The 16,797-nt window shown below is 38.1% G+C and overlaps 1 pseudogene; it reads left to right on the top strand.

The window, feature by feature from the left end:
* Nucleotides 1-59: 59 nt before the first annotated feature.
* On the top strand, nt 60-15,512 carry LOC137220902 (protein SET-like; annotated as a pseudogene).
* The last annotated feature ends 1,285 nt before the right edge of the window (nt 15,513-16,797 follow it).

The following is a 16,797-nucleotide window of genomic DNA, read 5'->3' as shown; positions in this document are numbered from 1 at the left end:
GGCCTCTCCCGTTGCGGAGCACAGGCTCCGGATGCGCAGGCTCAGTGGCCATGGCTCACGGGCCCAGCCTCTCCGCGGCATGTGGGATCTTCCCGGACTGGGGCACGAACCCGTGTCCCCTGCATCGGCAGGCGGACTCTCAACCACTGCGCCACCAGGGAAGCCCCTTTAATGTTGTTTTGAAAATTATATTTTGTGTCATTTTAAAATTTGTTGCATCTTTTTATAAATCAGATAATTGCTCACATAATTTGATGGTCATTTTATATTGATTTACTCAACAAATATTTATTAAGGTGATACTAGGTATTTAATAAGATATGGTCTTATCCTCAAGATACTCATTTATGATGGAAAAGAGAAACATGTAGATGAATAAATACGGTAAAATAATGATGCTAAGATGAAAGTATGAGGGAGTAGACATACAGGTGGAAAGAATGATTTTTTTCTGCTTGGTTGGAATGGGGAGGGGAGAAAGACCAGAAGCAGTTATGTTTGAGTTAATCTTTAAAAAGAACTAGAAAGAGAAGGTGTCTGTACCCACATCTGAGACTCCAGAAGTAGGAGGTGGGAGGGAGGGGGCTTTATATGACATGCTAAAGGGTTTGGACTTAATCCTAAGGTCAATGGGGAGTTATTAAAACTTTAATTAGGGTGGATAACATAATCAGATTAGATGTTTTACATGATCACAACATAGCTAAGAATGGACAAGTAGCTCATTGAAACAGACTAGAAAGTCCATAAGTAGACCTATATATTTATGGCAATTTGGTATGTTATAAAGCTGGTATTTCAAATCTATGTGAAAAGGAAATTACATTAAAAGCCAAATATTGTGGAGTCATTCCATTAGGGTTAGAATCCTGATTTCACCAGTTAACATCTGTATGAATTGGGCAAACCACATAGCCATTTGATGCCTTCTTTGTTTCCCTTTTTAAATGTTTTGTTTAATCCTCAAAACAACCCCAATAAGATGGGGTTGAATTGAACAGTACCTGTTACAAGTAAGTGTTGTTCAATAAATGTTAGTGATTATTGTATTATAATGACAAGTTGGCTATCCATTTGAAAAAAAAATTAGATTTCTACCTCATATCCTTCACGAGAAAATGTTTCAACTGGATCAAAGTCTAAATATTTTTTAAGCTATGAAAGTATTAGGAAAAAAACAAGAAAAATGTGTATAGGCTCTGAGTAGAATTCTTAAAAGAAGATGAAGAACATAAAAGCCACAAAAGAAAAGATTGCTAAGTGTGGATACATTAAAATTAGATTTCTCTGCAAAACAGCTTCCCCCAAAATTAAGACAAATAACTGACCAGAAGATTTTCCAATGTATATAACAAGGGTATGAGGAAATGGATAGTCATGTAGTGCTGACAAGAATGCAGATAAGTATAACCATTTCAGACAGCAGTTGGGCAGGATCCACTAAAATAAAAATTGCAGATATCGTGTGAGCCCAGTTCTATTTTTTGGTTATTTACAGGTATCATATAGGTGATTTCCTTTAAAATGATCAGTGCATTTGCATCACATGATCAGTGTGATGTAAATGCATGATAAATGTGTAAAAAAAATTCACACGTGTACAAGGAAGTGTATATAGAAGGATGTTTACTGCACCACTATTTATAATAGAGAAAAATTGAAAAGAATGTAAATATCCATCAGAAAGTTTTAACTGTGTTATGCCTATACTATGGAATGTCATGAGCATTTAAAAACAATGAGGTAGACTTAAAAATAGGCAAAGGACTTGAACAGACAGTTCTCTGAAGAAGACATATAGATGGCCAAAAAGCCCATGAAAAGACGTTCAACATCACTAATCATTAGGGAAATTGAATCATTGTGCAAATTGAAATCACAATGAGATACCACCTTATACCTATTAGGATGGCTGCTGTTAAGGATAAATAAACAACAAGTGTTGACGAGGATGTGGAGAAGTTGGGACTGCTGTGTACTGCTGGTGGAAATGTAAAATGGTACAGCTGCTATGGAAAATAGTATGACGGTTCCTCAAAAATTTTTAAATAGAACTACTATATGATCCAGCAATTCCACTTCTGGGAATATATACAAAAGAATTGAAAGCAGGATCTTGAAGAGATATTTGTACACCCATGTTCATTAGCATCACTATTCACAATAGCCAAGAGGTAGGAGCAACACAAGTGTGTCCAAACAGATGAATGAATAACCAAAATGTGGTATATACATGCAGTGGAATAGTATGTGTTTATACTATTCTGACACATACTACAATATGGATGAACCTTGACGTCATTATGCTAAGTGAAATAAGCCAGTCACGAAAAGACAAATACTGTAATTCCACTTATATGAGGCACCTAGAGTCAAACTGGACCAATTAGAACCTCCTTATTCCCTTTGCCATTGTGATTATTTCAAACATGGGTGATCAGGGTCAAGCCAAATAGTCTTAATCAGAGCTCTTACTGGAGAGTTGTTCTTCTTCTGCGGGAGAACTGTTAGATAGTGTTGGCTTTGGAATTGAGTGACCAGGTGTGCCAATACATTAGAAAAGGCTACCTGGGTTTTACTTTAATTGTATAGCCAAACCTAATCCTAACTAATGTAAGTTGTACGTCTCCTAAACCAACAGAAATAAAGTGGAAAAGGGAAGCTCAATTAACAAAAAAATTAAAAATAAAAAAGCAGAATACACCACTGGAGATCCGTATACTTCACTATATGTAAATTCTAAAAGAAAAGAGGAAAAAGAAATGCAGAAGAGGGGAGGGAAGAAGAAATAATGGAAAATAGAAAACTAAGTTGGGTAGGGAGAAGTCCAAACACAGTAGTCAGGATGAATGAATGTGACTAGGTTAAGTTCCCTTATTAAAAGACAAATGCTCAGATTGGCTATTTTTAAAATCTTGTGGCTATATGGTATTTACAAGATGTGCCTAAATCAGGATGACACAAAGCTGTTGGAAATAATGGGAAAATACACTTTCCACACAACCCAGTAACTCCACTCCTAGGAAATCTAACCAAGAGAAATGAAAACATGTCTACACAGAGACTTGTACATCAATGTTCATATTATCTTTATTCATAATAGATAGGAACTGGAAACAACCGAAGTATCCATCAACAAGTAAATGGATAAACAAACTGTGCATTCATACAATGGAATACTATTTGGCAATAAAAAGAATGAACTACTGGGCTTCCCTGGTGGCGCAGTGGTTGAGAGTCCGCCTGCCGATGCAGGGGACGCGGGTTCGTGACCAGGCCGGGAAGATCCCACATGCGGCGGAGCGGCTGGGCCTGTGAGCCATGGCCGCTGAGCCTGCGCGTCTGGAGCCTGTTGCTCCGCAACAGGAGAGGCCACAACAGTGAGAGGCCCGCGTACCGCAAAAAAAAAAAAAAAAAAAAAGAATGAACTACTAATACAATAACATAGATGAATCTTAAAACTGTTAAGCTGAGCGAAAGAAGCCAGACACAAAAGAATGTATACTGTATGATTCCGTACATATGAAACTCTAGGAAGCACAAACCCAATCTATATTGATGGAAAGTAAATTGATTGCCCGATGTGGAGAGAGAAGATTGGCTCTTGTAGAGGTACAAGGGAGTTTGGGGGGATGATGGAAATTTTCTGTATTTTGATTGCTGTGATGGCTACTTGGATATATTGATTTGTCAAAAAGCATTGAAATGTGCACAAGATGGGTACATTTTATTATTTGTAAATTACACCTCAGTAAGTTAAAAGATGGGAAAAGGCATGCAGAAATAATATGCTGTTTGAATATGCAATATGGAAAATATTGAGGTTTTCTTTGTAGCCTAACATGGTCACTTTCATGAAAGTTCCATGTACACCTGAAAAGGAGGTACATTCTGTATTATCTGGTATTATCAGGATAAAAGGTTTGATATTTATGCATAAGATCTACCTGATTGTTTAGGTATTCTGTATCCTTACATTTATTTTTGACTCTTTGATCTGTCTCACACTGAGAGAAATAGAGTTTTCTAATCTTAGTATACTTTGTCTATTTCTCCTTGCATTTCTTAGAGTTTCCACTTGACGAAAGTTGCTACTGTGTTGTTTTGTGCATGGATACTCGTAACTGATATTTTTTTTTTGTGAACTGTAGCCTTTAGCATTATAGTGTATTCTTTTTGTCTCATTTAATGCTCTTTAGCCTGAATTCTACTTTTTCCTATATTAAGAACAGGATCTTTGCTTTCTTTTTCTTTTCTGTAATGCATTTGCCTTATCTACTTTTGCCTGTCCTTTTATTTTTAGCTTTTCTGAATTCCTTACCCCCAAAGTAAGGTGCCCTTGCACAGTTCATCTTGTAGACAGAATTGCTAGAGACTAGTCACTTCTATGTGTTTTGTTTTGTTTCCTTTTCTGAATAGGAGTGTTCACTGTAGTTGTCCTGTTCCTATTCCACCAATTGTATATTTGGTGTTATAAGGGCAGATAATTTGCCCTCTTGGTGCATAGGTCTCTAGATCAAAAAAAGCCACACCTCCTGATACTGATACTACTACATATACCCCTTGCTGTAGAGACAGCTGTGCTCCACCTAGATCTCTTGGACTTTGAGCATGATGTCATGATTGGACAGGACTTGGAGAATGTCTGTGTGGAGGAGGGGGTTGTGTAGTGTATACGTGGCCTGTGGTAGAGAAAGTGAAATCAACGTTTGGTAACTAGAAGGGTAGAGTGTAGCAGTTGTTGGTGCTGTTTACCAAATATTTCTGGCTCTCTTGTTTATGGACCCAGGATAGGATGGCTCTTTTCCACCACCTTTGAAGTGAGGTGTGGCAATGTGAGTGAAGATGACATATATCATTTCTAGGCAGAAGTTTTAAAAGTCATTATGTGATGAACTGTGCTCCCTTTGGCCTGCCTTTCAAATCATGAAAACATAGAGATGGAACCTTGCTTTGCCTGGATCCCACAGAACATCCCAACACTAGGGTAAATGAAAAATAGACATTTGTTGTTTTAGCCACTGAGATTTGGGTTGGTTTTTTTGTTTGTTTGTTTGTTTTTTACAAGAGCATAACTTAGCCTATACCAACTGATAAAGCACATGTTGAAAAGTCTGGGTTAGAGCAGTTGGACAAGAAAAAGAAAAGGATCCAAATTGGAAAAGAAGAAGTAAAATTATCTCTGTTCACACATGACATGATCTTACATAGAAAATCCTAAAGAATCCATTTGTAAAATCTGTTACAACTAATTAATGATTTCAACAAAGTTTCAGGATACAAAATCAACATGGAAAAATCAGTTGCATTTCAGTACGCTAACAGTGACCAATCAAAAAAGAAACTAAGGAAACAATCCAATTTGCTATAGCATCAAAAAGAATAAAATACCTAGGAGTAAACCTAACTAAGGAGGTGAAAGACTTGTACACTAAATTACAAAATGTTGCTAAAAGTAATCAGAGAAGATACAAGAGAATGGGAAGACATTCTGTGCTCGTGGATTGGAAGACTCAATAGCAATAAAATGTCCATACTACCCAAAGTGATCTATGGATTCAATACAATCTCTTATCAAAATACCAATAACGTTTGTAGAAATGGAAAGGAAAAAAAGCCAATACTGGTATGGAATCTCACGGGATCCTGAATAGCCAAAACAATCTTGGAAAGGAAGAACAAAGTTGGAGGCCTCATGCTTCCTGATTTCAAAACATACTACAAAGCAGAGTAGTAATCAAGACAGTGTTGTGCTGACATAAAGACAGATATATAGACCAAATGCAACGATAGAGAGCCCAGAAACAAACCCATACACATACAGCCGTTCCTTTATATTAGCAGGGGCTTGGTTCCAGGACCCTCACAGATGCCAAAATCTGTGGATGCTCAAGTCCCTTGTATAAAATGGTGAAGTATTTGCGTATAACCTATGCACATCCTCCCATATACTTTAAACCATCTCTAGATTACTTATAATACCTAATGCAATGTAAATAGTTACCAGTGCACAGCAAATTCAAATTTTGCTTTTTGGAATTTTCTGGAACTTTTTCCCCCAAATATTTTCTATCCCCAGCTGCTTGAATCCACCGGTGCAATACCTTCGGATATGTTGGGCTGACCGTATTGCCAAATGATTCTCTACAAGGGTACAAGACCACACATAGGAAAAGGACAGTCTCTTCAACAAATGGTTCTCAGAAAACTGGATACCCACATGCAAAAGAATGAAGTTAGACTCTTACACCATATACAAAAGTTAACTCAAGGTGGATTAAAGACCTACACACATGACCTAAACTATAAAACTAGGAGGAAACTTTAGGACTTTGGATTTCACAATGATTTATTGGGTGTGACACCAAAAGCATTGACAGCAAAAGCAAAACTAGACAAATGGGACTACATCAAACTTAAAACCTTTTGTGTATCAAAAGAAACAATCAAGAGAGTGGAAGGCAATCTATGGAATTGGAGAAAATATTTGGAAATCATATATCTGATTAGGGATTAATATCCAGAATTTATAAGGAACTTCAACTCAACAAAAATGTCTGATTTTAAAAACGGGCAAAAGACTTGAACAGACAGTTCTCTGAAGAAGATATACAAATAGCCAACAAGCACATGAAAAAGCTCGACATCACTAATATGAGAAAGGCAAATCAAAACCACAATGAGGTATTACATCTCTCCAGTTAGGGTAGCCACTATCAAAAGAACAGTAAATGAACAAGGGTTGGTGAGGATGTGACCAACATCCTATTAATTGGAACACTTGTGCACTATAGGTAGGAATGTAAAATGGTACAGCTGATATGGAAAATAGTAGTTTTTGAAGTGGTTCCTCAAAAAAATTATAGAATTACCATATGATCTGGCAATCTTACTTCTGGTTATATATACAATAGAATTCAAAGCAGAGTCTGAAAGAGATATGTGCACACCCATGTTCATTGCAGCGTTATTCACAATAACCAAGAGGTGGAAGAAACCCAAATATCCACTTAAAAATGATAAAGATGGCAAGTGTAATGTGATGTGTGTTTTACTACAATTAAAAAAACATATTACAAGATCCAAGTGATGGCACAGTGAGAAATGAAAGTTTAATGATCAAAGGAAGTCACAGACCCATTAAGAATTGCTCCTCTGTTTGCTGTAGTCCTGTGGGACTCATGGACACAAGCCCTGTTGGCTTTCAGAGCTAGGTGTTTTAGGGACCCATCCCTGATGTGAGAACCTTAAAAGTTGGAGCACAAGATGTGGGTCCAAACCTTTCACTCCTCAGGGAGAAGGTGGGAATTGGGGGTTCCCCGCCCAATTGTATGGCCCTGTACTGAGGGTGAGGTTCATGGTGAGAGTGTGTCTCAGCCTTTCCTACCCATTTTGAGGTGAGTATTTTCTCATCTACTCGATGTGTAGAAGTCGCTAAGCTAGTTTCTGGATTTCTCCCAGAGGAATTGCTCTGTACGTGGCTGTACATTCTGTGTGTCCGTGGGAGGAAGGAAGTTCATGAGCCTTCTATGTCACCATCTTGGTCCCTCTTCATAATAAGGAAATTTTTTTACTTACAGAAAAATGCAAGGAAGTGCTCAAAAATTGATGGGGACTTGCCAAAAGAAACAGGAACCAGCTTGAAAAGTTTCATGTTGGTCAAATTTGACACAATTTAAGGATCAAAATTAGTAATGACAGTAGTGGATTATCACATGATTATTTTTAATTTTTATTGATATATATTTGATGTATAACATTGTATAAATGTAAGGTGTACAACATGTTCATTTTTAATAAAGAATCCATGTGTCCATAAGATATTAAGAGTAAACAAAGAAAATGGGAGAGATGGGGGAGCTTTTTTGTATAGGAATATTACAACTAATAAATGTAGAAGGAAGGATAGAAATATAAAATCATTTACAATCACCATTGTAATAACTGATTTGGGCAAGAATCATCAGTGGATGTCAGAAGCATTGGTAAAAAGCTGTAGGGAACAAGATACTTTCAGAACCTCAAAGTATTATCCCATAAATTACTATACGTACCTTTACAATAGAGAAATTTGGCAAACACTGCCTTGCCCAAATGATCAAACTTGATGTCACTACTGATGGGACAAACTGACATAATGTACATCATGGTGTGAGGTATATAAGGATACATTAATTATCTAGTATTTTTGTCCCCCCAAATTAAAAAAAAAAACCTAAATCTAATTATGAGGAAACTGAAATCCAAAGATTAGGGACATTCTGCAAAACAGTCTGCTTGGAGTCTTAAAAAATGTCAGTCATGAAAGAAAAAAAAAGGCTACAGACCTGTTTTTATATTAAAGGAGACTAGGCATGAAAACTAAATGCAATGTGTGATCCTTGATTGTACCCTGAATTAAAAAAATAAGAAACTGTAGAGTTCTCAGAGCTCCTGGTACGAGCGTCTTCCCTTGGGTGGATTCTTGGCTTTTCTCCCAGCATGGCCCCCAAACACCAGTCTTCACTTCCACCTCAAGCAAAGAAACCAAAGAAACCGAGACTGACTCCTGCCTCCAGGCCAGAGGAAACGTCTGCTTCTCCGAACTTGACCAACGAAGAAAAAGAACAGCAAGAAGCAATTGAACATATTGATGAAGTACAAAATGAAACAGACAGACTTAACGAACAAGCCAGTGAGGAGATTTTGAAAGTAGAACAGAAATATAACAAACTCCGCCAACCAGTTTTTCAGAAGAGGTCGGAATTGATGGCCAAAATCCCAAATTTTGGGGTAACATTTGTTAACCATCCACAAGTGTCTGCACTGCTTGGGGAGGAGGATGAAGAGGCACTGCATTATTTGACAAGAGTGAAGTGACAGAATTTGAAGATACTAACTCAGGTTACAGAATAGATTTTTATTTTGATGAAAACCCTGACTTCAAAAATAAAGTTCTCTCCAAAGAACTTCATCTGAATGAGAGTGGTGATCCATCTTCAAAGTCCACTCAAATGGAAGTCCAGAAAGAATTTGACAAAACGTTCAAATCAAACGCAGAATAAAGCCAGCAGGAAGAGACAGCATGAGGAACCAGAAAGCTGCTTCACCTGGTTTACTGATCATTCTGATGCAGGTGTAGATGAGTTAGGAGAGGTCATCAAAGATGATATTTGGCCAAATCCATTACAGTACTACTTGGTTCTGGACGTGGATGATGAGGAAGGGGAAGGAGAAGAAGATGATGATGAAGAGGAAGAAGGATTGGAAGATACTGATGAAGAAGGGGATGCGGATGAAGGTGAAGAAGATGAAGATGATGATGAGGGGGAGGGAGGAGAGAAAGATGAAGGAGAAGGTGACTAATGGAACACTGATGGATTCCAACCTTCCTTTTTTAATTTTCTCCAGTCTCTGGGAGCAAGTTGCAGTCTTTTTCTTTTCTCCTCCTCTTGTGCTCAGTTGCCCTGTTTTTGAGGTCTCTTTTCTCCTTTATACCATGGCTCACAACTTATTTTGGGGGAAAATACCTTGAGCAGAATTCAGTGGGAAAAGAATCTCTGCCCCTTTCTGTTCCAAATTCATTTTTATCCTTTCCTGTCTCAACAAAAACTTTATGTAATCAACACCACCATTCTCTGTGGGGAAAAAAGAAAAACCTTCTGCTCCCTTAGCTCTGCTGGAAGCTGGAGGGTGCTAGGCCCCTGTGTAGTAATACATAGAATTCTAGCTTTTTTCCTCCCTTCTCTGTATATTGGGCTCAGAGATTACACTGTGTCTCTATGTGAGTATGGACAGTTAGCGTTTACCAACATGTATCTGTCTACTTTCTCTTGTTTAAAAAAAGAAAAAAAAACTTTAAAAAATGGGGTCATAGAAGGTGAGCAAAGGGTGGGTTTGAGATGTTTGGGTGGGTTAAGTGGGCATTTTGACAACATGGCTTCTCCTCTGGCATGTTTAATTGTGATGTTTAACGGACATCTTTGCAATTTAAGATGACACTTTTAAAATACAATTCTCTCCTAATGATGACTTGAGCCCTACCACTCGATGGGAGAATCTGCAGAACCTGTAGGATCTTATTTGCAATTGACATTCTCTGTTGTAATTTTGTTCCTGTTTATTTTTAAATTTTTCTTTTTGTTTCACTGGAAAGGAAAGATGATGTTCAGTTTTAAACGTTAGAAATGTACAAGTTACTTTGTTACAATAAAACTAAATGTGTACACACACACCAAAAAAAAGAAACTGTAAAGGATATTATTGGGACAATTGAGGAAATTTAAATAATGGGCCGATTGTAATTGTATTTATGTTAAGTTTCCTTAGAGTGAATAGTATATAGTAGTTGCATGTAAGGATAGCTTTGTTCCTAGGAAATACCCACTGAATGTTTAGGTGTGAAGGGTCACAATAGCTTCAAGTAACTGTTTAATGGATTGGGGAAAAACAGATAGATAGATATATAGATAGATAGATAGAAGAGGGAGGGAGAGAGAGAATGTAGCAAAACATCAACAAATGATATGCCTAAATGAAGTGTATAGGGTGTTTATTTACTTATTTTTCTTTTGGCTGCATCCTGCAACTTGCAGTTTCCCTGACCAGGGATTGAACCCGTGCACTCTGCATTGGCAGGTGGATTCTTTTTTTTTTTTTTTTTTTTGATATCAATGACCAAACTTTAATGAAATAACATTTACGCTTCACCAGCATTATTTCTAGATCAATTCAGTGGTGATTCAACAAAATGAACAGCTCATTTAAAAGGATGCATAGTATTACTATAGAGGAAAGAAGTACGTAATATTGAAGAACATTCACTTTTTAATCACATGAATGCAAACCTTACCACGTGTGAGTTTGGTAATGTCCACTATGTCCCTACTCTCTCTGATAGAAATCTCTCAAATATAAAATGTGAAGAGTCCCTACTTCCCTGTGTCATTATAAAGACAAAATAAGATCACATCTGCAAAGCCCTTGACAAAATTGGACATGTTATGAAAACTCAATAAATGGAAACTCTTAATTGTAGACTCTTCTATTTCTTCTATTGTTAGATTTTAGATTATTTCCTATTTTTTCTAGAAATAACAGTGAACTATACATCTATTTTCGTGTTTGTTTATATTTTACAGTATATTTACAGGCTCAAGTTCCTGAAGTCACAATACATATTTTTAAAACTCAGGCATAGGTTAATAAGTTGCATTCTAGATAAATTATATTAATTTATACTTTTACCACCAGGGTGTGAGAAGGCCTATCTCAATAATCCTTTACAAGTGGATTTTTCTTTTTTACATCTTTATTGGAGTATAATTACTTTAGAATGGTGTGTTAGTTTCTGCTTTATAACAAAGTGAATCAGTTATACATATACATTTATGTATACATATACATATACATGTTCCCATATCTCTTCCCTCTTGCGTCTCCCTCCCCCTCACCCTCCCTATCCCACCCCTCTAGGTGGTCACAAAGCACCGAGCTGATCTCCCTGTGCTATGCGGCTGCTTCCCACTAGCTATCTATTTTACGTTTGGTAGTGTATATATGTCCATGCCACTCTCTCGCTTTGTCACAGCTTACCCTTCCCCCTCCCCATATCCTCAAGTCCATTCTCTAGTAGGTCTGTGTCGTTATTCCTGTCTTACCCCTAGGTTCTTCATGACATTTTTTCTTAAATTCCATATATATGTGTTAGCATATGGTATTTGTCCTTCTCTTTCTGACTTACTTCACTCTGTATGACAGACTCTGGGTCCATCCACCTCATTACAAATAGCTCAATTTCGTTTCTTTTTATGGCTGAGTAATATTCCATTGTATATATGTGCCACATCTTCTTTATCCATTCATCCGATGATGGACACTTAGGTTGTTTCCATCTCTGGGCTATTGTAAATAGAGCTGCAATGAACATTTTGGTACAGGACTCTTTTTGAATTATGGTTTTCTCAGGGTATATGCCCAGTAGTGGGATTGCTGGGTCGTATGGTAGTTCTATTTTTAGTTTTATAAGGAACCTCCATACTGTTCTCCATAGTGGCTGTACCAATTCACATTCCCACCAGCAGTGCAAGAGTGTTCCCTTTTCTCCACACCCTCTCCAGCATTTATTGTTTCTAGATTTTTTAATGGTGGCCATTCTGACTGGTGTGAGATGATATCTCATTGTAGTTTTGATTTTCATTTCTCTAATGATTAATGATGTTGAGCATTCTTTCATGTGTTTGTTGGCAGTCTGTATATCTTCTTTGGAGAAATGTCTATTTAGGTCTGCTGCCCAATTTTGGATTGGGTTGTTTGTTATTGAGCTGCATGAGATGCTTATAAATTTTGGAGATTAATCCTTTGTCAGTTGCTTCATTTGCAAATATTTTCTCCCATTCTGAGGGTTGTCTTTTGGTCTTGTTTATGGTTTCCTTTGCTGTTCAAAAGCTTTGAAGTTTCATTGGGCCCCATTTGTTTATTTTTGTTTTTATTTCCATTTCTCTAGGAGGTGGGTCAAAAAGGATCCTGCTGTGATTTATGTCATAGAGTGTTCTGGCAGGCGGATTCTTAACCACTGTGCCACCAGGGAAGTCCCTCGACTACTGTTAATTGAGTCAAGGGTAGGGCATTTTACCCACAAACATCTTATCTATAGATTGGCAGGGGGTTCATGAGATGGACTGTCTTAAGGAAATTGATCCTCTCTTTGGGGAATTTAGATCTCAAGACATGAAGAGTTGAACAGCTATAGCAAGATTAGAAATCATACATACGGGCTTCCCTGGTGGCGCAGTGGCTGAGAGTCCGCCTGCCAATGCAGGGGACACGGGTTCGTGCCCCAGTCCGGGAAGATCCCACATGCCGCGGAGTGGCTGGGCCTGTGAGCCACGGCCGCTGAGCCTGACGCGTCCGGAGCCTGTGCTCCGCAACGGGAGAAGCCACAACAGTGAGAGGCCCGCGTACCGCAAAAAAAAAAAAAAAAAAAAAAAAAGAAATCAGACATAAAGAAAAGCAGGGGTGCACCTGAAACAAGAGTACCAAGATGGCAGAGTCCTGGGATAAGAACTGATCAAAAACTTACTAATGCTGAGGGAGTGACAGCCAGGTCTACACTGGGTCCTAAGGGCCACCCAGTTTCTGAGCTACGTTCCACTCTCTGTGAGACCTACATATTCAGCCCTTCTTGTAGTGACAAGTAGGGTTCCTGAACTTCCATGGGGCCCAACTGTGTGTCTGAGGTTCCTGTTTCTCTATGTATTCTTAAAATGTACCTCCAGGTTTCAGTTAGGGTTGTTCCAGTTCAAGTAGCGGGAATCCTAACTCAGTCTACCTTAAACTGTAAGGAAATACATCTCAAATAACAGGAGTTTCAAAGGTAGTGAGCTCTATAAACAGCACTATCAGGGCTGAAGCTCCGTATCTCTCAGTTCTGACCTTCCCCCCCAGTTGGCTGTAAACAGCAGTTGGAACAACATGTTCCTTGTTCATATACAGGTTAGGGTACGACAACGGGTTAGGGTTAGGGTACGGGTTAGTGTTAGTGTACGGGTTAGGATTAGGGTACGGGTTAGTGTAAGGGTTAGGGTACGACAACGGGTTAGGGTTAGGTTACGTGTTAGGGTACGGGTTAGTGTTAGTGTACGGGTTAGGGTTAGGGTACGCGTTAGGGTTAGGGTTAGGGAACGGGTACGATTTAGGGTACAGGTTAGGTTACGACAACAGGTTAGGGTTAGGGTACGTGTTAGGGTACGGGTTAGTGTTAGTGTACGGGTTAGAAAGAAATAGGGTTTCTTCCCCAAACCATGTAATAAAAATCCTGCTCGTCAGCATGATTGTGCCAACTTTGGACAGATGCCAATCTTTGAATGGCCTAAGAAATGCCACATGCAAGGAATTCCCTGGCGGTCCAGTGGTTAGGACTCTGCACTCTCATAGCTGAGGGCCCAGGGTTCAATCCCTGGTCGGGGAACTAAAATCCCACAAGCTGCGCAGCAGGGCCAAAAAACCAAGCCAAAACAAAACAAAATAAAAAAGAAATGCCACAGGCTGATTAGGTTAAGCCAGAATCTCTGAACCAATAAAAGGCAAGGGGATGATATGGGCATGACTGACTTTAACTGCAGCGACCTACTCTTGGAGCTGAAGATAGTCATCTTTTTCTCAGTGACATGGGATATGTAAGGGGAGATGTGGACTCCTGAACAAAACTAGGATTTTATCAAGAAGGAAGAAAGAAGGAAATGGATGTCCTGAAGGCAGACAATAGTATTCACTACACCTCATTCTCAAACAAACCTGTTGTTTGAGGTGGAACTATACAAGTTGGAACTGTTTCAGCCTAGAGAGAGTTTCTGAACATCAGTTTTTCGAAGTTTTCCTCAAGTAACCCACTTTAATGTTTCTTAATTCTCCTTTAATTTTCCCACGTAAAAATATGTAATACTTCATACATTCAAAAGCATACATTTATATTAAGTATATATGATATGTGTTTAAATGTATACCTTTGTATGAAATACTGTATAACATATATAGATACTATAAAATATTACATACATAGAGTATATTTAAGGGATAAAGAATATTACTAAAATGAACACCCTTGTACATATAACCTAATTTAAGAAAAAGAATATTACCCATAACTTTGACACTTTCTATATAATCCTCTCTGATTACATTCCCTCCTTCTCTCACCTCCACCCCACCTCTTAGGTAACCACTCTCCTGGATTTTGTAATTGTCATCCTTTTGGTTTATTTTATAGTTTTACCCATTACTTGAATACCTTAACAATATGTTTGTAATGTGTATGCTTTTGAGTTGCCTATAAATGAAAACATGCTGTATATAGTAATTTTTGTGGTAGAATATACATAACATATAATTCACCATGCTAACCATTTTCAAGTGTACAGTTCAGTGGCGTTAAGTACATTCACACTGTTGTGCAACCATCACCACCGTCCAACTCCAAATTTTTTTGTTTTCTAAAACTGAAACTCTGTACCCATTAAACAAAAACTTCCAATTCTTCCCTTCCCCCAACTCCTATCAATCCTGATTCTATTTTTTGTCTTCATGAATTCGACTACTCTAGTTACCTCATATAATTGGAATCATATAGTATTTGTCCTTTTGTGACTGGCTTATTTCACTTAGCATAATGTTCAAGATTCATTCACGTTGTAACATGTATCAGAATTTCCTTCCTTTTAAGGTTGAATAATATTCCATTGTATGTATAAGCCACATTTTGTTTATCCATTCATCTGTGGATGGGGCACTTGGGTTGCTTCCACCTTTTGGCCATTGTGACTAATACTGCTATGAATATGGGTGTACAAATACCTGCTCAAGTTTCTGCTTTCAATTCTTTGCAGTATATATCCAGTATATAGTTTTTTGCAACTTTCTCTTTTTTTCTGAGTTATGTTTGTGAGATTCATCCATGTTAGTTTTAGCTTTAGTTCACTCACCTTAATTGCCATATGATATTTCACTGTGTGAATATTAAACAATTTGTTTATTCATGCTCGTATAGATGATCATTTAAGTTTTTGCAGTTTTTAATATTAGAAACAGAGCTTTATTCTTTTACATGCCTCCTTGTATATATGTAAAAAAGTATTTGTAATCCAAGATAATATACTTAGAAGTGAAATTGTGTCATAAGGCATTGTATGTCTTCAAATTATTGAAGATAATATATTCTCAAATTATTCTTTAAGTACTGTACACATTCGTACTCCCATAAACAGTGTGGGAGTTTCTATTGCTCCACAGCCATATTAGAACTTGTCATTGTCAGTGTAACAGATATTGCCAGTTGTCCCAGCATTCACTCTTCCCTTCTTCCTTTAATAATAGGTCTTATGAGTTTTATTTGGGTTGCCCAAGTAGAAATTTTATTTCCCAGCCTTCCTTGCAGTTAGGCATGGCCTACCATTTAAGTTGTAGACAACAGGGTGTAACTGAAAATGATAAGTATCTCTTCTGGGTTATGACCTTAAAAGGCATGCTCCTTGGGACTTCCCTGGCCTTCCAGTGGTTAAGACTCCGTGTTTGCACTGCAGGGGGCCTTCGACCCCTGGACAGGGAACTAAGATCGCACATGCTGGGGGGCAACTAAGTCCGCATGCCACAACTGCTGAGCACGCACACCACAACTACAGAGACTGTGCACCATAACGAAGATCCTGTGCGTCGCAACTAAGACCTGACATGGCCAAAAATAAATAAACTAATTAATTAAAAAAAAATTTTTTTTAAAGGTATGCTCCCCTATCCCATTCTACCTCCCTACTGACTAGATGCAGATTTGATGGCAGGAGCCAGAGCAGCCACCTTGAACCCAGAGATGGAAGCTTTAGGTTGAAGATGACGACTTTGGACTGCTTACCTCTGCATTGTTCTATGAGTGAAAATGAACTTTTGTTTTGCTTAATCCACTGTACTTCAGTGTCTCATTGCTATAGCAGCTTGGACTACTTCCTAATTAATACATTTATTCTTTGATTTTAAAATCATTCCCAATTTTACCTTGCTCAGAAAGCCTCTGTTTATTCTCTCTCAAAATCTTCGTGGTGGTATTCTTTTTGCATTTGATTGATAATGCTAATCTCCTTTTTATGCCCAGGTCTTTGAATACATTTGCCTGAAAATGGAGGCCCTTCCCCCAGGGGAGTGGGTGTTTGTTGCTTTTGTTTGCTCACATCCTCTCCTCCTTTCTAACCGTACCCAGACTTTTTTCTTGGCATGTTACACTCAAATTATATGCAGTTGTATTAGGATTTAGATCAGAGTGCCCAGCCTTTT

Source organism: Pseudorca crassidens, chromosome 1 (genome assembly GCF_039906515.1).
Source record: "Pseudorca crassidens isolate mPseCra1 chromosome 1, mPseCra1.hap1, whole genome shotgun sequence".
Taxonomy (NCBI): Eukaryota; Metazoa; Chordata; class Mammalia; order Artiodactyla; family Delphinidae; genus Pseudorca; species Pseudorca crassidens.
Note: the sequence above shows the minus strand (reverse complement) of the source record. Positions and strands in the feature narration are given on the sequence as shown.